The 12733-nt window shown below is 37.3% G+C and overlaps 1 pseudogene; it reads right to left on the reverse strand.

The window, feature by feature from the left end:
- Positions 1–454: 454 nt before the first annotated feature.
- LOC129084064 (60S ribosomal protein L6-like) lies at positions 455–1289 on the reverse strand (annotated as a pseudogene).
- Positions 1290–12733: the final 11444 nt, after the last annotated feature.

A 12733-nucleotide genomic window follows, 5' to 3' on the forward strand; every position in this document is an offset into this window, starting at 1 on the left:
GTTCAGATGCCCAAAATTCACTTTATTGAGCTAATATCAATGTGTCAGCAGAGTTGCATTTCTTTCTGGAAATCTGAGAGAGGAATATATTGCCTTACCTTGTCCAGCAAAGAGAGACCACTTGTCTTCCTTGACTCATGACTCCAGCTCTCTGTCTTCAACTCAGCAGGGCAGCATCTTCAAATTTCTCTATCTCTGACTGTTCTCTCTCTCAGTTCTAAGGACACTTGCAATTACATTGGGTCCATCTGAATGATTCAGGTTAATCTTCTCATTTCAAAATTCTTAATTTAATCACCTTTGCGAAATCCCTTTTTGCTTGCAAGTAACATATCCACAGATTCCAGGGATTAAAATGTGAACATATTTGAAGAATCATTCTGCTTATCACACTCATTTTTGTTTTGGTTTTATTTAATAGATCAGTTATTTAATTAGGTTTTTTAAAAGAAATTTAGAACTTCATTTTGTGAGGATAAAGCTCTTTTGTGAGAGCAACCACAGAGCAGGGGTAGTCCTGGAGCTGAGGAACAGCTTTGATTTTTGGCCAAATTTTCGAGTCCAGAGCTTTCTGATCAACCTTGCCTTCCTCTGTAATTTCTCCTTCTCGGTGTTGAAGATCCCCCGTCCAGGTGTCTGGGTTTGCACAGCTTCTTCTTGAAGTAAGCATCAGTGGGGCGCTTGGGGATTTTCATACCACTGCTATCAATGTTGGTGGAGGTGGAAGGGCCAGAGGTCCAGCGACAAGTAGCAAGCCCCTGCTCAACCGCGTCAGGAAAACCACTCTCTTGCGTCTGTGACACCCAGTGAGGATGATCAGAATGGTCCCAGGAGTGACGCTGGCTCACAGCTTTCTCACATGCTGCCTGAAGGGCTTCTTGCCACAGCTCAACAGCTTTGGAGACACATCATAAGTAGGATAGTATCTAGGCATTTTGCGAAGTTTAACCACTCGGGTACCGCCATTGTTGTCGCCACCAACTGATTTTGTGACAGTAGCCATAAATTTCTTCTTTTTCTTTTCAGTCCTGGATTTAGCTGCTGAATACTTCCTCTTGTGCATGGCTTTTAGGAAGCACATAGCTGACCAGGGATACCTGCCAATTCCTCTGACGAGGATGGGGATTCGGCTACAGTGGGGCTTCCCGCTGCAGTGGGGTTTCCTCTTCTTAGGCATCTTGGCCTTGAGGTTACCCTTCTTAACCTTGCCACCAGCATCGGCCTTCAGGTTTCCTGGCTTCAGGTTTCTTCTCCTTACCATCTGGCTTCTCTGTATTTTCACTTGCCATCTTGCAAGATCTCTCTTTCTCTCTCTTTTTAAGTCATTTGAAAAAACTGCTGACTATGGACTTACCTTGCTAATCAACTGTCAACATTACTGCTTCTAATAACTCTGTCTCTACCTGCATGTTCGAGTTAGTCTGAGTTCTCTCCACTTGCTACATTCTGCATCAGTGTAGTGCTGCCACCAGACAGAGGCAACCTTGTGCCACTGTTAGGTCTACTCAGTCATTTAATGCCTATTTGATATGCAAACATCTTAACATTTCTAAGGCTTATTTTACTCATACATAAAATAGGAAAAAAATTGTGAGATAATATATGTGAGATGATTATAGTGCCTTGCGTGAATAATGCCTAATTAAAGTTACTGTTGTTATTATTGCTCTTATTAGAGTCTGGTAAGCAAATAGGTTACTCTATTGTTCGATTTCACTGCAGTAGTCCTTCCTCACCCTCAGAGGATACTTTCTAAAACCTCAAATGGATACTTGACACCATAGGCAGTATGTAACCTATACTTTAATTTTCCTATACATACATACTTATGGTAAAGGTTAATTTATAAATTAAGAGATGAATCATAACTAAAAATAGAATAATTATAATAATATACTATAATAAAAGTTATGTGCTATGGTCTCTGAGAATATCGTATTGTGCTCACCCTTCCTGTGATGATGTGAGATGGTATGAGGTCTGCATGATGGAAAAAGTGAGGTGACCGATGTGAGCATTGTAACACAGCATTAGGCTACTATAACAGTTACTTGAACACAGCACTGTGTTATGGTGACAGTCGATCTGATAACCAACATAGCCAGTGAGTAAATGACAGGCAGGCAGGGGGTAGCTGGACAAAGGGATGATTCACCTCCTGAGTGGGATGGAGCAAGATGGCGGGAGATTTCATCACAGTACTTAGAATGGTGCAGTTTAAGATTTGACTTTGGGTGGTGGGCATGCAATGCGATATGAAGATCACATATCATAGAAATGTACACTTGAAACCTATATAATCTTAATAACCAATGTCACTCCCTTTAATTTAATGATAAAACACAAAATAAAAATTGATGAATTTTTTTCTGGATTTTTCCATTTAATATTTTTGAACCTTGGTTGACCACAGGTAACTGAGAATATGTAAAGTAAAACTGCAGATAAAGGGGGACTACACTACATTTACTGTGTTAGGAATTTAAATATTCCTTTGGCCTCAGGAGTACTGTTGATTTTCTATTTTATGCCCGTTTAATTTGAGTCATAAACTCCATGCCTTAAAATAAAAGAACATTTTATTTTTTCTTAAAGACAAAGCATTTCAATCAGCCTGTAATTAGACTAGGGTCAGAATTGAGTTAGATCTCTTTTCAAGCTCTGTCCAGAATTACAGATAAAACATGTAGATATAAATTTCACGTCCTCCACTCCCCAGTGGCAGAAGGTTTTGTCATTATCATCAACATCTACCTTTGTTTTTGTGTCACCCATAAAACAATGAGACATCTCCATATTCACAAACTGATATCTTCCAAAATACCAATGTGACAATACAGGCCAATAAATAACATTACTTATTTTACTTATTAATCCATTGTAGCATCTATGATCTAACACAGCTCTTTAGATGAATGTGTGGAATTTGTTGTAGATTCCTGAAAGTATGAAGTTAGATGGATATTTGCATAGTAGGAAAAGAAAGAATGAAAGAAATGGAGGGTCAGTAAGAAGATTAAGAAAGACAACAAGAAACTGACTAGGCGCTGAATATATACCGAGACCTGCTAAATGCTTTATATAGCAAAATAAATAAGTGTTCATATATTTTAAATCCTTATTGTTTTATCATTGTCCCTTTCCTTCCTCCTATCTCTGAATGTGAAATGTTGTCAACAACATATGTTAGCTGCATGACTTCAACTTATATATTTAAACTTATTAGTCCTTAGATATTATATGAAAACTAGAAAAAAATTTCATCTCAGAAGTTTTATTTTATAAACTAAATGTGGTATCTATATAGCTTCCAAAACAATGTTTGGTTTTTATTATCCATTACTTTTCTTTTCTCTTAGTATTTGAATTTGACCAATTTAATTTTATAATGCTATCGAGATGTGGTGTGAGTTTTATGAAAGGTTGTGCCACTATGTAAGGAGACTGTTAAAAGGTAATAACAACCAATATGCATTAAATCTTGACAATGTGCCAAGTAGTTTTTAAGTGCTTTGTATGATCTCATTCAATCCTGACAACAAACCCATTCAGACAGGGTGAGGTGAAAACTGGTGCCCGTGACTACCCAGCTATTAAATGCAGGGGTGGATTCTGCTCTCACGTGGGCTGGTCAGGAGCTTTTAACCAGCAGGTGCTCAGTCAGCATTGAAATATGAATCTAACATAGGGTGTGTGTGTGTGTGTGCGTGCATGTGTGTTTGTGTGTGTGTGTTTAAACTCTTACCAAGATTGTATGTTGAAGTTAGTTTCAAGAACGCGGTATTAAGATATACTCCAACATTTTTATGTATTTAATGATCATGTGAATTAACTTTTTTTTAAAGAAGATAAAATGCTTATGAAAATCTTAGAGGTACTTTTTTACCCATATAATTTCCAAGTTATATATTTTAATATATTGAGTCAAAGCAAATATAATTATTTTTTAGAAATACAATTTTTAATTATATTTTATTGATTATGCTATTATAGTTGTCCCAGTTTTTCTCCACAGCAATACCCACTCCCTCAGGCAAACCCCCCACCATTGTTCATGTCCATAGGTCATGTGTATAGGTTCTTTGGCTACATTTCTTACACTGTGTTTTACATTCCCATGGCATTCTGTAACTACCTATTTGTACTTCTTTTTTCTTAAAGATTTTTTATTTATTTCGGGGGGAGAGAAACATCAATGTGTTTGCCTCTCGTACACCCCCTGCTGGGGGCATGACCTGCAACCCAGGCGTGTGCCACAGACCAGGAGTCAAACCAGGAAGCCTTTGGTTCACAGGCCAGCACTCAATCCACTGAGCCACGCCAGCCAGGGCCCTATTTGTACTTCTTAATCTCCTCACATTTAAGGACAATGAATTAAATAAAGGTAAATTTTACATGATTCCAACACACTTTTTAAATGTTTTCGTTCATGCCTCTGGAGGCATAGTTTGGATAGATTATTCATATTCTTAAAATCTCCATGTAGTTTCCCCACATTTCATTAGACTATATCCCCACATTTCATTAGACTATAACCAACATAATCCATGTTCTGTCATAAATTAATATTGTGTTGGCTGAATATTCTGTGTAGAAAATGTTCTATTTTAATAGAAAATAAAATTTCCCTCTTTGTCCTATAAATGTAAAATGTTTATATTTAACAACTACATATTTCTGATGTGATTTGATTGTTACACAATTATAATTATTGCAATGTGATTGCTTTTTACTTTAATATAAATATCTCCACATCAGTTATACACCTACCTGTACATCTGCTTTCATTAAAATAAATGAGATGGGTACATGGGGAATATTCAGTTATAGCTCCAGCAATTTTCAGAGTGTAAGTAATAAGTACCCTTTAGTCAAATAACATGAACATTTTATTTATTTTCATGGTCAGATGGTTAGCTGATTTGATACTTCTTATTTCTCCCTTCTTATACATCAGATTTAGAAAATCTTTTAAAAAATAACTAAATTTCATATGTTTAGTTACACAGAATCAGTCAAATAAACCAATGGATAAAATCTTATTGAGCATTCAAGCCCTTTTTTTTTTTTACAGTATCCATCATTGCAAAATCTTATAAAATTCTATTTCAAGGCTATCAAATTTAATCAGCTAGGCATTTTTGAGCCAAAATCTTGTACTCCCTACATTTTAAGCTTGTCAGAATAATAGAATACAGGCTCTGGCTGTTTCCATTTATTTAAAACATCATATTTTGATCACATAAATAAGTAAAGCAAAAGATTGCCCCTGAGCCAGATTGGTTTTCTCTATTGCCATTAAAATTCCCTACTCATTGCTGCCATCTGACTCTTCTTATACAATTCTGTCACACCTTCATATTAACATTCATTTAGTCAGAAAATGGACGGCATCTATTTGATTTATCATTCTCTGAAGTGAACAAAACACAACATATTTTACAGGAACCTATAGTTGCATGCAGTTTGCCTACAAAATGATGTAGCTAATATTTCAAGCAGTTGTTTGCAGTCAGCTAGCTCATTATTTTTTGCTTGTTATCTATATTTTCTTTCTCTGTTTCTCTGCCCTTTCTCACCTCCCTCAAATACATACATACAGTGTAAATAATACTAGAGTGATACTAGTATTGCCATTCACTCCCGTTGAGACTGTGGATAAGTTACTTAACTCTAAGGCTCATACTTCTCATCTGTGAATTGGGGATAAAAAACCTCTCATTTATACAGTTGCTGTGAGTATCTAATGAGGGAATAACTGTAAGTGTATAGTGCTGAGGTTCATACCATAGTATATAAAATTATATAAAAACTATTCTATATAATCAAAATTTCCAGATTATTAATAATTTTGGCTGTTATTTATTTCAATAGCACAAAATATTTTTGTTCATATTTCTAACTTATAAATATACACTTAAACTCCACAAAAATATATTATCTATTGCCAAAATTTGAACTATAATACCTAAGAAGGTGGAGTTAAGGAGGGGTAAGAGTTAACAAGCAACTCACTCCAGCGCTGTTTTGTGGACGGCTAGCTGAGTAAATGATCTCAACCAGATGCCCATAAAATTATTTTTAAATAAACCTCCTTGTAAACATATCAATGGCATTCACTAGTAAAATAAAAGGGGGTTCCTTTCTATAAAATAATATCACAGGATCTTCCTGCTCAGATTAAATTGATTGTTCTAAATGAACTAGAATTTAGGTATTTTAGGATCACTGCTGGTTACAGAATGGATGGAAGCCATGTATGTATGCTCTATTTGGTAATTTACAGTATATAAAATGGAACAGTACTTAAATCAAAATTGTTCCTTTTAATAAACTGTTTTGTTGGCAGATGATCTGGACCCAGATCCTCTATCACCATTTTTTCAGGGGCCTTGAGCATTTTAATAAAATCTGAGCCTTTCGTGTTTGTCCTGAGTATTTAAAATTACCTACATGAAATATCTGTTATATAGTAGATACTTTTAAAAGAGAATTGAAATCTGTGATAAATTCTGTTAAACATAACCCAGAATGTGTCCCTGTGCAGAGACCAAAGAAGATGCATTGTTGGAAGCTGCATCTGATGGATTTAAGCACTTAAAGAAAATAGCATCTCTATGATTTTGAGTCTTAAGGGGAGTTAAATGTTTCTGTGATGTGTGTTTCACATGCCAATTCAACCTTTTGTGTTAACAAAGCATTCTATATCTATCAATCTATTATCTATCTTTTTCACTATCTCTGACTTACAAATTCATTAGCATTAACTACTATATAATGATGGAGGTACCATGTCCCACGCAGAGCTGCCCTGGGTAGCCACGGATGGAGGGAAATAAAATTAGTCATTCCAGACACTTCTCAGTCTGCCAGGAAAAGGGGTTGGAGATTCCCTCTAGTGGAGAATGTACCAAGCCCTTCTCTTAAAGTAGCTTTTATTGAGAACAGTATGTGCGGGGGGGGGGGGGGGGGGGGGTGGTATACAGCATGCATGCAAAGCTTATCAATCAATGCCTAAAGACTATGTTTACAGAAAACAGATAGAGATCCTAGAATATCAATCAAAGGAACCCAGAGATTTGCCTCAGGCCAGGGTCTGGTAGACAGGGTGGCACCCATTCAGCCCTGAAACCTGGGAAACTGATCTCATTCTATGCTTGACCCCAAACATCAGTATTCATTAACTGGAGGGTATTCTTAAATTTCAAAGAATTTACTGCATTCCTCTTTCAGGCCTAATTGTCCTTGGAAACTGCCTGATCCAGATTAGGGCTGTACCTCCCTCTTGTATTATTTCAAGCCTGAGCCAGGTGGGTGGAGCAGAACGGCCAAGAGCTAAGGAGACTTCTTTTGGATAGAATGAGGACTCCGGCCATGACAAAGCCGAGGGGTGAGGGTCTTTTGCCCCTTCTCTGTGTCCCCCAAGTCCTTCCCTGATGGCCCCCACGCAACTGTGCCTGTCTCAGGTTGCCTCTGCCATCAAGGGTTCTTACCCATCATTGACTAACCAGCCATTCTCCTCCAGGGCCAAACAGGGTGATGTGAGGGGGGCAGGGGCACAGGTTTTGTCTCCTTTGTGGCCTATTTTCCCAAGGCCTCCTTGCTCAGCTCCAGCCTTGGGGCCCTCTTGCCTGTTGGCAAGGCTACGGTCCCTGAAGCCAGGCGGGATGGTTCCCAACGATATAATACTGGTAGTACTTTTTATCCTTAACCTACCATTTCATTGTTGTCAAAATCACTATGAAGATCAAAGCCATCCTATGCAAACCTCCACTTCACAATTCCATGAGTTATGGATCTTGTATTACCAAATGGATCTTACATAACTAATCTGAAAGAATCACATTGAACATTCCAAAATAATAGTTATCTAAACATTAAAGTTAAGCAATTTCTGTAACCCTTTTGGTATATACTACTAGATTATAAAAGAAAATAATAAAACAAATGCACATACACACACATACAAACCCGTCATTATTCACTATTTTGAGTTCTAACTTCTGTGAGCAATTGAACCTTTTACACAACTGCCAAGTATACTCCTACAGTGGTACCAAGCTCTCATTATTTCATAATGAGTTTATGCTCATAAAAATCAAACACATCATTGGCATGTGTAAGATTATCTTTTACTACTGTGTCTTCTGTTGATGAAATGAGGGATTGTAGGGAGAAAGAGAAACAGTACAGAAATTCTCGATGGTTTGAGATTGGTGCTGCCCAATGAAGTAGCTACTAGACACCTGAGGGCTATTGGTGAACATGTGAAATGTAGCTAGTGCAAATTGTGATATCCTGTAAGGGCAATGCGCATACTGTATTTTGAGGACAATACAAAAGACTGACAGAATGTATAATAATTCATTAAGGTTTATATTTATTATGTTTTCAGATGATAACGTTTTGAACATATTAGATTAAATAAGATATATTGTTATAATTAATTATACCTGTTTCTTTTCACTATTTTTAAGGTTACTATAAAAATTAAAATTATATTTTAAAAATTATTTTTAATTATATTTTATTGATTATGCTATTATAGTTGTCCCAGTTTTTCCCCCTTTGCCCCCCTCCCCCCGGCACCCCCCACTCTCTCAGGCAGTCCCCCTACCATTGTTCATGTTCATGGGCCCTGTGTATAAGTTTTTTGGCTACTCAATTTGCTATGCTGTACTTTACATCCCCATGGCTATTCTGTCACTACCTATTTGTACTTCTTCATCCCCTCACCTCTTTACCCATTCCCGCACACCTCCTTCCCATCTGGCGACCATCCAAACGCTCTCTGTATCCATGATTCTGTCTCTGTTCTTGTTTGCTTAGTTTGTTTTTTAGATTCAATTGTTGATAGATATGTATTTTTGCCATTTTATTGTTCATAGTTATGCTCTTATTTTTCTTAAATAAGTTCCTTTAACATTTCATATAATAATTGTTTGGTGATGATGAATTCCTGTACTTTTTTTCCTGTCTGGGAAGCTCTTTATATGCCCTTCAATTCTAAAAGACAGCTTAGTTGGGAAGAATAATCGAGGTTGCAGGTCCTTGCTTTTCATCACTTTGAATACTTCTTGCCAGTCCCTTCTTGCCTGAAAAGTTTCTTTTAAGAAATCATCTGTCTTAAGGGAATTCTCCAAATCATTTCAAACAAGCAAGAGCAGGCTACAGTGAGTCCCCAGCCCCCATACCTCTTTCTGAGTAGGCCCAGGCCTGGCACTAGCAGCAGTCAGCCTAGATTTATGGCTTGACTTCTCCTGGGAATCTTCAAGCCCAGTACAAGTAGCAGCCACCTCAGATTGCTTTATGGCCCAGGCAGGGTAGGGCTTGCAGAACATAAGCAGGGGCTGACCTTGGTCTGTATCACCTGGGAAAACCCCAGAGCCTGAACACCCAGTGGACGGCTATAGAACACATCAGAGCACCGCCACCCTGCACCTGCACAGCTGATTCTCCATGGAGAGAGGAGGTTGGTGGTCAGTGGTCACAGCCACTCCTTGCAGCTGAGTGGCCTGGTTAAATCCCTCCCATTGACCTGCCAACAGCGATCAAGGCTCAACTACAAGAGGAGGGTGTACTCAGCCCACATGAAGGGTGCACCTAAAGTAGTCACCTTGGGTTGTAAGGGAGGCTGTGCCACTGGACCCTATAAGACACCTACTACATTAGGCCACACTACCAATACAAGAAGTCATAGCAGCTCTACCTAATATATAGACACAAACACAGGGAGGCTGCCAAAATGAGGAGACAAAGAAACATGGCCCTAATGAAAGAACAGATCAAAACTCTAGAAAAAGAACTAAATAAAAGCGAGATAAACAATCTATTAGATGTTCTAAACATTGGCTATAAGGATGCTCGAGGAACCTCAACAGTACAAAAAGATACAGCCAGAAATGAAGGATTCACTAGCTGAAATAAAGAATTATTTACAAGGAAACAACAGTAGAGTGGGAGAAACTATGAATCCATTCAATGATTTGGAATGTAAGCAAAAACAAACAAACAAACAAAAAAAAACAAAAAGAAGAAAAAAGAACCCTAAAAAAGTGAGCATAGTGTAAACAGCCTATGGGACAACTTCAAGTGTTCCAACATTCACATCATAGGGGTGCCATAAGGAGAAGAGGAAAAGCAAGAAATTGGAAATCTATTTGAAAAAATGATGAAATAAAACTTCCCTAATTTGGTGAAGGAAATAGACATGCAAGTCCAGGAAAAATGGAGGAAACAGGATGGAAACAGGAAACAGGATGGATGCAGAGAGACCCATCACAAGGCACATCATTATTAAAGTGCCAAAGGATAAAGATAAAGAGAGACTCTTAAAAGCTGCATGTGTCTTTAATTTCCAGTTCATGTTATATTTCTATTGTACAGCACTGTTCTAGATAGTTTACAACACCCTGAGTTATGAATGAACATTATGTTTCCTATCTGCATCAGGGAGCTTAGAAATTTTGACACTTAAGATTACACTTCTACTATTTTTGCATTGTTATATTTTTGAAAAAAACACAGACTTAAATCAACACCCACTTATAATCTCACATTTCTGCATGTCACAAGTCCGGGTATGGTTCAACTGGATTCTCTGCTAAAGGTCTCACACTCAAGAGAGTACTTTGGTGGGGCATTTATCTAGAGGCTCTGGTGAGGGGAGAATCCACTTCAAGTTCATTCAGGTTGTAGGCAGAATCCACTCTGCTGGGGGTCTGTCTGTCTCAGCTCCTAGAAACTACCCGCTGTTCCCTGACATGTAGCCCCCTATATGTTCAAAGCCGGGCATGGGAAGTCAAATCCTTCTTGTGTTTAAATAATATTTTCTCCCTCTATCTCTGACTTCTAGAATAAGATTTGAAAAGTTGATAAGATTTGATCAGGTCCACTTATATAATCTCCCTTTTGAATAACTCCAGTGAACTTATTAATAACCTAATGACATTTGTAAAATCCTTTCTTGACATTCAACCTAATCACAAGAGTAATATCCGCCATACTACAAGTCTTCCTATACTCAAGGGGAGAAAATTACACAAGAATTAGTGTTATATGGGGCTGGGAGGAGGCATGTATATTCTGCATACCCCATAGCTCACATTGACATTATACAATGCAGAAAAATAAGTCACATGCATATGAGTAGATTTTTTTCTTATGTTGGATAATTCCTGTTTTGAACATTAAAAAGAAAGTTTTAGTGTCCTCTTTCCACTTAACTTACTTCATCTATACTGACACTACCGGTATGTTTTTTTTTTTTTTTTTTATCAGCATACCCTTTTGCAAATGAGAAACTGATGATAAGCAAAATTAATTATGATTCTAAAGTACAAGAGATGGATAAATTGATCACTTGGGAAATGAAAACTGAGAGAAGCATGTGAGAGCCACTTCCAAAGCAGATAAAACAACTGATCAAGTAATTTAATGTAACTATCCTCATGGTTAATAAGGTCATATGCCAGGGTTGTGAAGAAGTGGCTTTCTACAATCCCTTCAAACATTGCAAAGGACAGGCAGAGCCAGAACATGTTCTTCTACTTCTATCTGTTATAAGAGGAGAGCCCATCCATTCATACATCCCTCTGGATCTTCTTGTTATTTAGGATGCATCCTTAAAAAAGTGGTGGGATGAGGATTACTAGAAGGGAATTAGGTTGATTCATCCTGGAATCTTGTTTCAAGAGAGATTTGTTCATGACAGGTATCTTTGTTTCCATTTCACTTTCTGTTGTCTTAATAACTTGATAATAGCCAAATTTATTTTTATATTACCAATAAGTCTGTGTGTTATGCCTTTTACCTTCACTATTACACTAACTGTTCTCCAGATAGCTGACTACAGTATTTATTCTTATTGTTATCTCAGCCTACAATCCTTGCCCATCAGAAGTTTGCATGTCCAGACCCTTCTTATTCAGGTCACAACTTATTCTGGTTTCTCTCTAACTTGCCTAGTTTTAAGTCCAAAAGTTACTTCTTATAGGAAGCTCCTCAGTCCTGTGCAAACTAGGGCAGAAAGCTTCATTAAATCTCATCTTAAATGTAGCCTCCACAGAGATCAATTTCCTTTGCATCGAATTGAAATAGTTACCCTGTGCCACAGGCAATAGGTCTATCATCATAACCTTATTTTACTTTATTCAAAAACCTATTGCTATGTGATATCAATTTACTATGTAGCAATGTATTGCATACCTTTCTTTACTTACTAGATCATAAAGATATGAGGGCAAGAATGACTTCTTGTTCATCCTTGGAACCCCAGGGCCTTGAAAGACCTAGTTACCTATCAGGTGCTTGACAAATATATGTAGATTGACTTAAGTATAAACACTTAAATACACATCTCTTGTTATTTTATAGGGGAGTGATTCAAGGATCTAAAGAATATCTTTTGGGTTTTAAGCACTCCTTTTCTTCTGGTGATCTCTTTCAGGGCAATGAAGAATGTCTTAAAATATTGAAAACTATAAAATATTGGTCCAGTGAATAACGTTTCCTAATGACCTAAATTTCCACATTAGGAAAAATATTTCTAATTGTAGTTCCAATCTACATGTTAATTAGGATGGCAAATCCATGTTATGGAAGGGTGATTTTTCTGAGGTGACTGAAGTAATCTCAAGGGACTATTATTCTGTCTTTATTCACAAGTATCAATGTTATGTCCCATCATCACCACAACGGTACTGAGAAAAGCAGGATGAGCTCATCACATTAT

Source organism: Pteronotus mesoamericanus, unplaced genomic scaffold, assembly GCF_021234165.1.
Source record: "Pteronotus mesoamericanus isolate MK-2021 breed Mesoamerican mustached bat unplaced genomic scaffold, CSHL_Meso_final scaffold_174, whole genome shotgun sequence".
In the NCBI taxonomy this organism is placed as follows: Eukaryota; Metazoa; Chordata; class Mammalia; order Chiroptera; family Mormoopidae; genus Pteronotus; species Pteronotus mesoamericanus.